The sequence below is a fragment of the Sorex araneus genome, chromosome 3 (genome assembly GCF_027595985.1).
Source record: "Sorex araneus isolate mSorAra2 chromosome 3, mSorAra2.pri, whole genome shotgun sequence".
Taxonomy (NCBI): Eukaryota; Metazoa; Chordata; class Mammalia; order Eulipotyphla; family Soricidae; genus Sorex; species Sorex araneus.
Genome location: NC_073304.1, coordinates 224,171,151 through 224,183,665, shown reverse-complemented (window position 1 = coordinate 224,183,665; position 12,515 = coordinate 224,171,151).

Here is a 12,515-nt window from a genome sequence, read left to right as displayed (position 1 = left end):
CCATCAGCATCACCACCAGCACCAACCATCATCACCACCAGCACCATCATCACCACCATCAGCATCACCACCAGCACCATCATCACCACCATCAGCATCACCACCAGCACCATCATCACCACCATCAGCATCATTGCTGTCCCCACCACAACCATCATCCATGGGTGGCCTCCAGGAGTTAAGAACAATGCAAGTCAGGCTTTGCTGTCTTGTGTTTGCTGACCTCGATCTGAGTGGCCCTGTGCCCCCATCGCTCTGGCATGCGCTTTTTCATCTAACCCGCTGGGAAGCCAGAGGAGCTTGACTGGGGGCTGTAGAGAGAAGCTGGGCTCAGAGCTTGATGCTGAGTCTGGGATATGGGCTGAGCCTCTGCGAGACACGCGGGAGCCCTGACTCCGGGAGAGGAAATGCCTCGCCGTGTTCTGGGCCCACAGGTTGGGGGCAGCGACACCAGCATGGGACAGAGCAGGGCAGTGGCAGCGGGTACGTGTGGGCAGTACAGCCAGAGGGAGCCCCTGTCCTCTCCCCTCCTCCCCTCCCCTTCCTTCTCCTCCCTCACCTCTCCCCCTCTTCTCCTCCCCTTCCCTCCTCCTTCCTCTTTTTCTACTCTCCCCTCCCCATCCTTCCCTCCTCTCTTCCTTCCCTCCCCCTCCATTCCTCCTTCCTTCCTTCTCCTCTCACCTCCACCTCTCATCTTCTTATCCTTTCCCCTCCTCTCTCCCTAGCCTCTCACTCCCCATCCCTTTTACTCTCCCCTCCCTCCTCTTTCCTCCCTCTCATCCTCCTCCTTCTCTTCTGCCCTCCTCCCTCTCTCCTTCACTCTTTCTCTCTCTTTCCACCTTTCCCCTTCCTTCCTCCTCTCCCCAAGTCTGGATCAAGGGCAAATGTGTCCTTGTCCTGGGCATAACTACCCTATTTCTGCACTTAATTAGTGTGGCCAGGAAGGCCATTTTTTTTTTAAGGAAACTTTTTAAAGGTACACGAGTAAGAAGGGTTGGCACCTTTGGAACATTCTGGAAGTGCAAACAGATGAGAGGTGTCAGCCAGTCGTGCAGAGCAGAAGGAAGGGCACGCAAGTCCCCCCTGCCCCCCTGAGGCACAGCCAGCCTTTATTCTCTCCCTGGGCTCTGAGTTCCTTTGGGAAGCATTTGGCTGAGCATGGCGCCATGTTGGGTAGTGCAAGGGTGGGTGCCCATGGCGTTGGGCAGGTAGAGCCAGGGATGCCGCTAAACATGCCCCAAGCGATGCCCCAAGGCCGGAGAGAGGGAAGAGGGATGGCACCTGCCTGGCTCGCTTCAGCCCAGACCCGGGTTCTATCCTCAGCGCTGCCAGGGCCCGCGGCTGAGTGCAGAGCCAGGAGTGTCCTCTGAGCACTTGGATGTGGCCCAAACTGCCCCCCTCAAAAAGAAAACAACAACGTGCCCCATGCAGAGAGTGGCTCCTCCACCAAGAAAGCTCCGGGGAGGCCCAGTTTCCCGGCCCAGCACGGGCTGGTGACAGGAACAGCAGACACCAGCTCAGCTTCCCCTGCAGCTCTGACCTCTGCCTGGCAATGCAGAAAAGCAAAATCCCTCTCCATGTGGTCCTCATTCCCCGTGGCAGGCCGGGCCGAGGGTCCTGCTTACACCAGCTGGAGTGGGCAGGCACTTCTGGACTCTGGGGTGTTGTGTGAACATTCATGCTCCCTCCCCTCTCTACCCCTCTTTTTAGTTTTTTTGTTTGTTTGTTTATTTGTTTGAGGGGCACACCCCTTGATGCTCAGAGCCAACTCCTAGTTCTGTGCTCAAGAATTACTCCTGGCAGTGTTCAGGGGACCATACGGGATGCCTGAGATGGAACCTGGGTGGGTTGTGAGCAAGGCCAGCGGCCTCCTTGCTGGACTATCGCTGCGGTCCCCTTCATCTTTTATAGGAAGGACATGCTCCTTGCGCCGTATGCACAAAGCACCTTTCAGACAGAGGAAGCCCCAGAAACCCGCGGGTCTAGCAGAGAAGGAGCCAGCAAGTGAGACTGTGTGTGGACGAGTGATTCAATTCTCCAGGTCAGATACACCCTGTGCCCGTCCGTTCCCCGAGAGCCGGGAGCTCTGGCTGGCAGAGGCTGCTGCCCATTTGTCTCAGCAGTTCCAGGCCCTGGCAGACAGCTCGGGCTCAGCAGATGCCAGTGGAGCAGCTGTGGCGATCGGTCAGCATTGCGGGCTGGGATATGTGTTGGGGGGGGGCCTGGTTTGACCCCAGGCTCCAGCCCCCAGGCAATGCCTCTGCTAATTCTCCTTGGCCCTGGGTGGGAAACGCAGCCCTGTGGCTCAGCCCAGCCGGTCACTTATTCCCCAACAGAGTCCCTCTCCAGCTTCCTGGGTTGTCCCTACTGGCCCGGAGAGGCCCCACACGGAAGGAGCCACTCAGGTTCGCTGCCACCCGAAAGTCCCAGAGCAAGAAGAGCCAGGCTGGGTAGCTGCCACGCATGGCTCTCGCCTGGGCCAGGATGGGTTCTGCTCGGAGCTTGGCGGCAAGGTAGTGGCGCCGGCGGGCGAAGCGAACCCTCCACTGGGCTGTGCTTGGGTCATTCCGAAAGTGAGAAGTGGGTGCAGACGGTCCCCAATGAGCGTGGCCAGGGGTGGAAGCAGTTGGAATCTGGGTGACGATTGTGGGGGGCCAAGGGGGACGTTTTCTCTGCTTCTCTGCCTCCAAGTAAGGACTACCTGGGACCTTTCCCAAGCACGTGGCCTGCGAGTGGCAGAAGCAGTTTTCTCTCTGGGAGGGTGGGAGGGTGGTGGATTAGGGGCCTGGTCCCCTTGTGTCCCTTTCAGATGCACATACAGCCCATGAGATCTGTGCTCTGTCCACAGCTGGAGTCTGCAAGAGAAGAAAGCTGGGTCTCTCATGGTATGAGACTAACACCCAGGGACAGTAGAAGCAAGGGCCAGGAGGGCTGGTCCTTGCTTGGAAGCCTGCCACTCGAGTGGTGCTGGGGGGAGGGCAGCTAGGATAGATAAGGGACCACTATCACTGTATCACTGTAGCACTGTCCTCCCGTTGCTCATCGATTTGCTCGAGCGGGCACCAGTAACATCTCCATTGTGAGACTTGTTACTGTTTTAGCATATCGAATACGCTACGGGGAGCTTGCCGTACAAATATGCTACAAGCTCTGCTGTGCGGGCAGGATACTCTCAGTAGCTTGCCGGGCTCTCCGAGAGGGGCGGAGGAATCGAACCCGGGTTGGCCGAGTGTAAGGCAAATACCCTACCCGCTGTGCTATCACTATGAAAAGACCGTTGGAAATGATTACTCTGGACAGGAACTGCGTGCTGAGGGTAGGTAAAGGGACACGTGTGATAACCTTTCAGTACCTGTACTGCAAACCTGAATGCCCCACAGGAAACAGAGAGACACAGAGCCAGAGAAAGAGAGAGAAGAAAAGTGCCTGCCATAGAGGCAGGCTGGGGTGGGGCGGGGGTGGCAGAAGGGAAACTAGGGACATTGGTGCTGGGAAATGTTCATTGGAGAAGGGGCGGGGATGGAACACGGTATGACTGAAACCCTATCACGAACAACTTGGGCAACTGTGTATCTCCCGGTGATTCAATTAAGAGAAACAAAATTAACAACAGCAAAAGAGAAAGCTGGGCCCCTCCTCCCCGGGACCCCACAGCTAGCAGGGAGGGGAGAGATGGGTGATGTAGGTGGGGCCCTCAGAGCAGAAAGGAGTGCCCGGGACCCCTGCTGCCTCTGCCCACTTCTTGACTAATCCGGCATGTTCTCGTCTGGACTCTGGTCCCCTGGGCAGAAACCCCAAAGACCCAGGGGTGCGGAGTCGAAAGAACATGAGCTGGGGTGTGTGCTCTGTGTGAAGGAAGCCGTGTTCTCGTCAGCCCCCTCTGTTCTCCTGGGGCTGCTTTCAGTGTGTAAAAGCCAAATAATTTTAATTAGGAAACAGGATCGAGGAGTGTGAACCCCATCAAGTAGAAGGAATGATACGCTTGGGGTGCGGGTGCCCCTGCTCCCCGAGGAACGTGCCTTCTGGGATTCAAAACAATCATGAATTTGATAGTTTTTTTTGGCTTTTATTGTAATTTAGGTCACATGGCTACAGGCGTGTTACCTCTGACGGTTTTAATGGATTGTTATTACACCATCACCCCCCACCCAAATGCCCACGACCCTCCTCCTCCACGCCTGTCCTCAGGTTGGATTTTTTTTCTCAACTAGGAGTTACTTTGATAATACAAAGGAGTCTTTTGTGTGTGTGTGTGGTGTGTGTGGGAAAAATCAGACTTAGGAGGTTGCCATTTTTTTTCCCCTTTGTTTCCAAGAAGGGAGTTGGGTGGCTGAGGATGGAGGCGGGTGTAGAGCAGAGACTTACTCAACTCATCTGCTCGTCCTTGGGCGACGTGCTGGATGCTTTTATCAGTTATTCAACAACACGTTCGCACGAAGCCGGAGCCAGCGTGTAAATAGGCTTATGAGCGCAGGAAGCGCTTCTCCGGGCCCCGGCTCCATCTCAGCACCACCGGCTTCTCATCCCAGCTTCAGGGAGGAGCCCGAGGCTCGGAGAGGACCGAAGGTTCGTGCAAAGTTTTCTGAATTGAGGTGACGTGGGCTGGAGACCAACACCCAGGTTTGCAATCCCAACGCTGGCCGCCAGCGAGGCTGAGCTCGCCAAACGCGCTTCCGTTCCAGAAAGCCAGACTGGCATCTTGACAGATGACTCCGTCTCTGGAAGAGCGGTTGGTTGTGAGTCAGCCCTGCTGCGCTCCAGCCCACTGGAGGCAGGTGAAGTAACTGAGTTCCGGGGCTGCAGAGGCCGAACGCTCGAGGCTGGCAGCCGTCGCCAAACCCCAAACACCAAACGCTGAATGTTCCAGCCACTCGGTACACTCCATCTTTGAAAAAGTTCGTCTTTCTCTTTGGAGATCTGCTCTTAGACTGTCCCCATGCTAGAAAGGGGGTTTGGCCCACGGTGGGTCTCCCCGTTCCCTCGGGCCCCTCTGCTGTTCCTTCCACACTAAGCTCTGGGTTCCTCCTGCACCCCCACCCCCATGCATACTGCAGCTCCGCCCGTGAGTAACCCCAAGGTCAGGCCCGGTTCCTCCCAAGCCCCAGGGACTCCTGTTGCAAGAGCTGCATTTGAGTTGATTCAGGGTGCACGGGAAGTGGGGGCCAGAGTCAGAGACCCCACGAGGAGTCTATGCTGGCACACCAGAACATGGTGTGGCCGAAAAAGCTGCCCATGTTGCCAGTAAAATGAGGCTTCACAGGGGCCGGAGCGATAGCACAGCGGGTAGGGCGTTTGCCTTGCACACGGCCGACCTGGGTTCGATCCCCGGCATCCCATATGGTCCCCCAAGCACTGCCAGGAGTAATTCCTGAGTGCAAAGCCAGGAGTAACCCCTGAGCATCGCTGGGTGTGACCCAAAAAGCAAAAAAAAAAAAAAAAAAAAAAAAAAAATGAGGCTTCGCCTGTCCAGGCTGGGGCCCTGCCCCCAGCCCTCATTCTCCCGGGGTCCTCCCTCACCTACCGGAGAACAGAGCTGGGAGAGCCCCTACCCATAACTCCACTGAGCTGTGTCCAGAGGCTCCTGTGTCTGTGCTTCCTCAGGGTGTCCCCGATGCCGGGACGCTGAGGCCACCCCACCTCTCAATCCCCTTCTCCCCGCGGGCCAGGGAGTCCCGGGAGCTGGTTCAGATTTTCAAGGCGCTGCAGCCCGTCACCCGGCTCCCCACTGAACCTCAGCGACCCTAAGCCTGGGAAAGGCCCAGCTCTGCAAACGGGGGCAGGTGACCTTGCCCGTGGGCCCCCACTGTCATATTCATTAATTCCCTTTCCTGCTGGGCCACCACTCCGCTTCATGGACACCACTCACGGTGGCCTCGTGGGCCGTGCTGGGCACCCTTCTGGGGGCGGGGGGTGGGAGGTGCTGTCATTCTGCAATGGGGCACCTGTTTGGAGCAGTCGGGTGGGAGGGTGCAGAACCGGTAGCCCCTGCTGCTCTTGGGACCCCGGCGCTCTGTACCGTGAGGGTCAAATGAGGCCAGCATGTTCCCATCTGCAGTTTGCCCCGATCGCAAGAGCGGGAGAAGCACAGTGACTCAGACCCAGCACTGCGAAACCCAGGGACTGCGAGAGCGTCCAGAGGGAGGAGAATCACACGGAGAAGCTTCGCGTGATTGTGGGTCTGTGTTTGCTCCTGTGAACGGGTGTGCCATGTGTGCATGTGGCTGCACCTGGACATATGCGTAGTGTGGACACCGACCTGCGTGCACCCGCTCTGCGCATGACTGTGCATGTTCTGTGAGTGCACTGTATTCTGGGCATATACATGTCTCGGTCGCTGTTTCTTTGCTTGGGTTTTGGGCCCCACCTGGCAGGACTTAGAGCTTACTCCTGGCTCTGTGCTCAGGAAATCATTCCTGGTGGTGCTTAGGGGACCGTAAGGGATGCTGGGGATAGAACCTGGGTCAGCCACGTGCAAGGCAAGCCCCCTCCCCGCTGGACTGTCTCTCCAGTCTCAAGAGTTGCATTCCTTACCGTGGATCACAGTGCACACCTTCTGGGAACTGGTGTAGCTGGTGCCTGGGGCTCTCTGACGGAGCACGAGGTGGTGCCCTGTGAAGAAGGTGCCAGCCCCAACCACGGCTTCTGCTGGCATTTGCGCTTTCAGCTCTGAGCTGGATTGCTGCCCCCTGGGGAAGGAGGGGCAGAGGGGAGAGGCCTTAGGTGAGTGTGTGTGTGTGTGTGTGTGTGTGTGTGTGTGTGTGTGTGTGTGTGTGTGTGTGTGTTGGGGAGGAGGGTTGGGCCAAGTTTATGGAAGTTCTGGGTTTCCCTAGGGACTATTGGGAGGCTCCTAATATCCCAGGAGCCTCATGAGGGCGCCCAAAGCTCCATGCACCTTCCCCCCTTCACCTAGGGCAGGAGTCCCTGGACTAATTTAGACTAAGGTGTGACTGACCGATACGCATCTGGAGTGGCCTGTTTTCTGGGGGCGGCCGTGTCTCGCTGTGGGTCAGTGACACTAACAGACACCTGCAGGGTTTTTTTTGTTTGTTTTTGTTTGTTTTAGAGCTAAGCAGGGATTTTAGGGAAAAGATCAAGTGACTCCCCTGGGGTCTGACCCAGGATGGAAGTTCGGCCTGTGCTGCCTGGTGGGGAGGAAGGGGCTGGCGTCCAGGAGCCTGGATATTGGTGAGGACCCCAGGGTCAGACCCTGCCGGTGGCCAGTGGACGCTGTCCAGAAAGTCAGGACCTGAACCTCACGGGCTCGCCCCGTCTTTGCTGCTGTGGGAGAGCCAGTTGCCAACAGAAGGGCAGTGACCCGGCCTGCTGCCCCCTGGCACGGGGACCCCTCCCGAGTACCTCACGCTCCCAGGTGACGCACATGCTGCCGGAGGGCGGGGCGTGGAGGAAGACGATATTTCTAGAGAGGAACCAGGGAGTCCTCGAGGAGGCATCTGTCTACTCCACGAGTCGGAGCATGGAAATAAAACAGCAGAGTGGGTGCCCCGCCCCCAGAACACTGACCTCTGCCCAGGTCGTTCACAGCCGCTTCAGTGCAAGCCGGGGGTACCTTGACCAGCGGCTCCCAGCCCTGGGGACGGGGGTGTCAGCTGACCTCAGGCTTCATCCCTCCCTGGACCCAGCCGAGGCTGGAAGCTGCATCGGGAAAGGTGAACCCACAAGGCAACTATTTTTAGTCCACAAGAATCGGGTTGCCAGGCCCACGAAGCTCAGTCCTTGCCGCGCATCAGGAGGGCGGCAGCCGCCGCTGCTGGCGAGGTCTGATCCCTGGGATTTCTTGTAAAATGCAACCGTCACTGCTTCTGCCCCGGGAGTTCAATCTCCTCGTCAGTGGGGGGTGGAGGGCACGCGGTGGGGCGGAGAGGTCGCCAGGGCAGCCTTATGTCCCGGGACCAGGTTAGTCTCCAAGAGGTCTTGAGTCTGGGAAGGGGCAGAGGATGGAAGAGATGGAGGCTGGATGGGGGCCACGGCGCTGCCGGCCATGGGCACGGCCACATGATAGACGTGGAGAAGGAGCCTCGACAGACCTGCTCACTTTATCTCCTGCCCTAGAGAGTGGCACAGGATGCCACAGTCTCAGGCAACAGCGGGAGGCTTTTCAGAGAGACGTGAAAACCTCCCCGGGCTGTGAGGGTGACGGAAGCTAAGACAGGACATTTTCAGGCCCCGGGAGTGGTTGTTCTTCATCCAGACAAGGAGAGGGAGTGAGCAAACACTTTGCAGAGCCTGCTTGTGTCAGATGCATGGAGTGGCATCTTTTTCTTTAAAAAAAAATTATTATTAAAAAGAAATTTTTTAAATGAAACACTGTGAGATAGAATTACAGACTTACAGGCTTTGGTGATTATGTTTCAGTCATACAATGGTCAAGTACCCATCCCTCCACCAGTGCCCTTTCTCCACCACCAGTGTTCCCAGTATCCCTCCCGCCACTCCCACCCTATCCCTCCCGCCCCCCGCCTCTGTTGGCAGGCACATTTCCTTTTAATGTTTCCTTTTAGGGGTTATGGTTTGCAATACAGGTGGTAAGTGGCGGTCATGTTCAGTCTATAGTCCACTTTCAGCACGCATCTCCCATCCCGAGCGAGACGGAGTGGCATCTTGATGGGGTCTCGTTTCATCTTCTGCAGAGAGGATCTCTGTGCCCATCACACAGAGGAAGAAACTGGTACCCTACAGTCCCAGGGAGCAGGCAGGACAGAGCTTGGAGTTTAAGTAAAATGCATTCAACCCCCCTGTTCTGCTCATCAACTCTCACTTGGGCTCCTAGGAGCCAGAAGGGGAGAGGTGTTCATTCTCCCCTTTCTCCCTTCATGCCTGAATTCTAGGACAAAAAAGACATTCATCCATCTGTCCATCTACACCCTTCATCCACTTATCCGCTCATCCATTCACCTGTCTTTCTATCCATTCACCCATTGAGCCATCTGCAATCCACCCATCTACCCACCCACCCCTCCATCCACCGAGTCACCCATTGAGATATCCGTTCATCCATCCATCACACTCTATCCTTTCTCCCATCTACACATCCATCTGCCCACCTCTCCATACAATCACCCAACTTCCCATCCCATCCATAGTCAGCCGTCTACCACTGACCCATTTATCCAATCAACAGGTGCTGTTCTAGGTCTCTGGAATTTGGAAATGGTACCCACACATGGTGAGGTCACACACTGGTATCCCTCCATCATTCCACCACTCCCTGATTCCTCTCCTCCTTTCTAGAGATGGGGACAAGAGCCTCATCTTACCCTCCACAAGGGCTCCATAAAGTAAAGGCTCCACTCTGCTCTGTGTCAGAAAGATTTAGAAAGCTTCTGGGGTTCCAGGTAAGGACCAGGGGAAGAACAGTTTGGATTCAGCATCTCGCTGGACTCATACTTTCTCTGCCTGGAAACCCGTGGTGATGATGCAGACGCGGTGGGAGTCGGAGTGGGTGAAGAAGGTTGAGAACTATTGGCTGTGACTTCAGTATGCCTGCTCTGAGCTCAGTCAGGACTGGTCATTACGGTCCCTCTGTTAGCAGGAACCGGCTATGGCTGGTCTCCATGGATTATCTGTATTTTACAAAATGAATTTTTTGTTTGGACTGGAGCGATAGCACAGCGGGTAGGGCATTTGCCTTGCATGTGGACGACCCGGCTTCCATTCCTCCGTCCTCTCTTGGAGAGCCCAGCAAGCTACCAAGAGTATCCCGCCCGCACGGTAGAGCCTGGCAAGCTACCCGTGGCATATTGGATATGACAAAAACAGTAACAACAAGTCTCACAATGGAGACGTTACTGGTGCCCGCTCAAGCAAATCGATGAACAGCAGGATGACAGTGCTACAGTGCATGTTTGTCTGTTTGTTTAATTTTTGGTTTTTTATTTGTTTTTGTTTTGGAGTCCTACCTGGTGACACTCTGTGGTACCTCCTGCCTCTTTACTCAGGAATTACTCCTGAGTAATTCCTGGTCCTTGGGGGACTGTATGGGAAGCTGGGGCTAGAATCCAGGTTGGCTGTGCGCAAGGCAAGTGCCTTGCCTGCTATACTATCACTCCAGCCCGTTTATTCATTTTTCAGTTGGGACCACACTCGACTCTGCTCAGGGCTTACTCCTGGCTCTGTGCACAGGGATCACTCCCAGTGGGGGTTGAGGAACAGTGTGGGGGTGTCAGGCGTTTGAAAGACAAGAACCCTACCTAGTGTACTATTGCTCTAGCAAAACCCAGAAAAAATAAACCCGTTTTTATTTTACACCCTTTGCCATGTATTTTTGTAATAGCTGGGACCTGCTGTGGTGCTGAGGCTGTGTCCCTGCTCCCCTTCCTGGCTCATGGCCACCTGGTTCCTCTCTGCAGAGGCTGCAAGGTTACCCATCTCCTGGCACGCTCCCAGACGCGGCTTGTCTAGTCACATAAACAAGTAGAGATGGCTGAACAGGCACTCTGCTTCCTACAGACATGCTGGCCTGTGCCTTACTTCTTTCCACTTAGTTCAGTGTGGAGATTGTTCCAGCCCCGTCCAGACAGAGCGTCTCGCTGTGCCTTCTGTGGCTGCTACTACTCCCCCGACTGGCCAAACTCCCCTCTTCCTCACTCACCCCCTGACACTCACGCAGAGGCGTTTCTTTCCAACCTCTGCTTTCACAAACAATGCCGCAATCAACCAGCTCATTTCAGAACCTCTGTCTGGCAGCTGAGGGAACCGTTCCCAGGAGCAGGTCTGCTGGTGCAAGAACGTGTGCGTCTGTCATTGGATACCAACTGTCCTCAGGATAGATTGACCCTCTTTATCTTGCCTGAGGTGGATTTCTTCAGAAACATGCTGATGTGTGTGTGTGAGTGTGTGTGTATGTGTGTGGTGTGTGTGGTATGTGTATGTGTGTGTGGCATGTGTGTATGTGTGTGTGGTGTGTGTGGCATATGTGTATGTGTGTGTGGTGTGTGTGTGGCATGTGTGTATGTGTGTGTGGTGTGTATGTGTGTGGTGTGTGTGTGATATGTGTGTATGTGTGTGGTGTGTGTATATGTGTGTGGTATGTGTGTATGTGTGTGAGGCATGTGTGTATGTGTGTGGTGTGTGTGTGGCATGTGTGTATGTGTGTGGTGTGTGTGGCATGTGTGTGTGGTGTGTATGTGTGTGGTGTGTGTATGTGTGTGTGATATGTGTGTATGTGGTGTGGTGTGTGTATATGTGTGTGTGGTATGTGTGCATGTGTGTGTGGTATGTGTGCATGTGTGTGTGGTGTGTGTATATGTGCGTGTGGTGTGTGTATATGTCTGTGTGGTAGGTGTATGTGTGTGTGGTATGTGTGTGTTTGTGGTGTGTGTGTATGTGGTGTGTGTGTGTGTGTGGCAGGGGTGGGGATGATACCAGGAACCCGAGGTGGGAGTCTGTGGGGTGAAGGCCTCTCCCGGGTAGAGCTTCTCCAGATGCAGGCGCCCCAAGCCTCGCCCCTCACTGTGGCAAGGCCATCCTGGACCGCAGCCCCATGGCTCTGGGCCCCTTGCTGACCCCCATCTCATGCCTGCTGACTGGGAGCCCAGGGGACATGGGTGGTCCTCCCGGGAGCTCCCCGGGCTGGGTGGCCCGCCTGAGAGCTGCGATGAGCTGCCCTCCGGCTCATTTTGCTGCACGGCTGCTTTCCGCGGGAGGACGTGAGAGGCAGGAGAAGGGAAGGGCCAGGCTGCGGGCACGGCAGGCAGCGCAGCTGCTCGGCACAGGGAGGACCTGAGTTCGATCCCCGGCACCCCACACGGCCCTCTGACACCGCCAGGAGTAGCTCCTGAACGCAGAGCCAGGAGTAACCCCTGAGCACCGCCAGGCACGGCCCCAACCCCCCTCGCATCCCCCAGAATAGAGGGGTAGCAAGGCCGGGCGGCGTCTGCTGAGGCCACTCGAGGTCCCTTCTGGCTGCTCTCTGGGGCGCGTCTCCTCTGCTCAGCTCTGAGCAGCAACCAGGCCAGGGAGGCGTCGCCAGGACTAGCCAGGCATCGAGAGGGCGTGTCTGGGGGCCAGAGCCCAGCCCAGCCCAGCCCAGGGCTGGTGAGCTCCAGGCATGCTGGGAACCCCCGAGGCCCAGCCGACTTTCCTCCAACCAAAGTCCAACTGAAGTCCGGGGACAAGCACGCCTGTGACAGGCCCGGGGGCCAGGGTCCAGGCGGGGTCGTGCAGGCCCCTGCTCGCCAGGGACAGGCACAGCCACCGACGCCACATGCAAAGAAGCAAGTAAAGATGCGTGGGGTGGGGGCTGCTGGGCTGTGCGAGGGTCCCCGGTGGCCCTTCTGCGTGGGCTCCGGAGGGTGGGCAGGGACTTTCCAAGGGGCCTCCACACCCCCACAATCCTAGTCCGTCTCGGTGTGTGCACACTACGCCCTACGCCCCAGTGTCCCCGGCATGGGAACTGCGTGTCCTCGAGGGCAGAAGGCTGCGGGATGGAAGAGGCCCGGAGCACTGACCGACCCCGAGTCTGCTGCGAGTGGCCGGCGGTCACCCCGCCGAGGGGG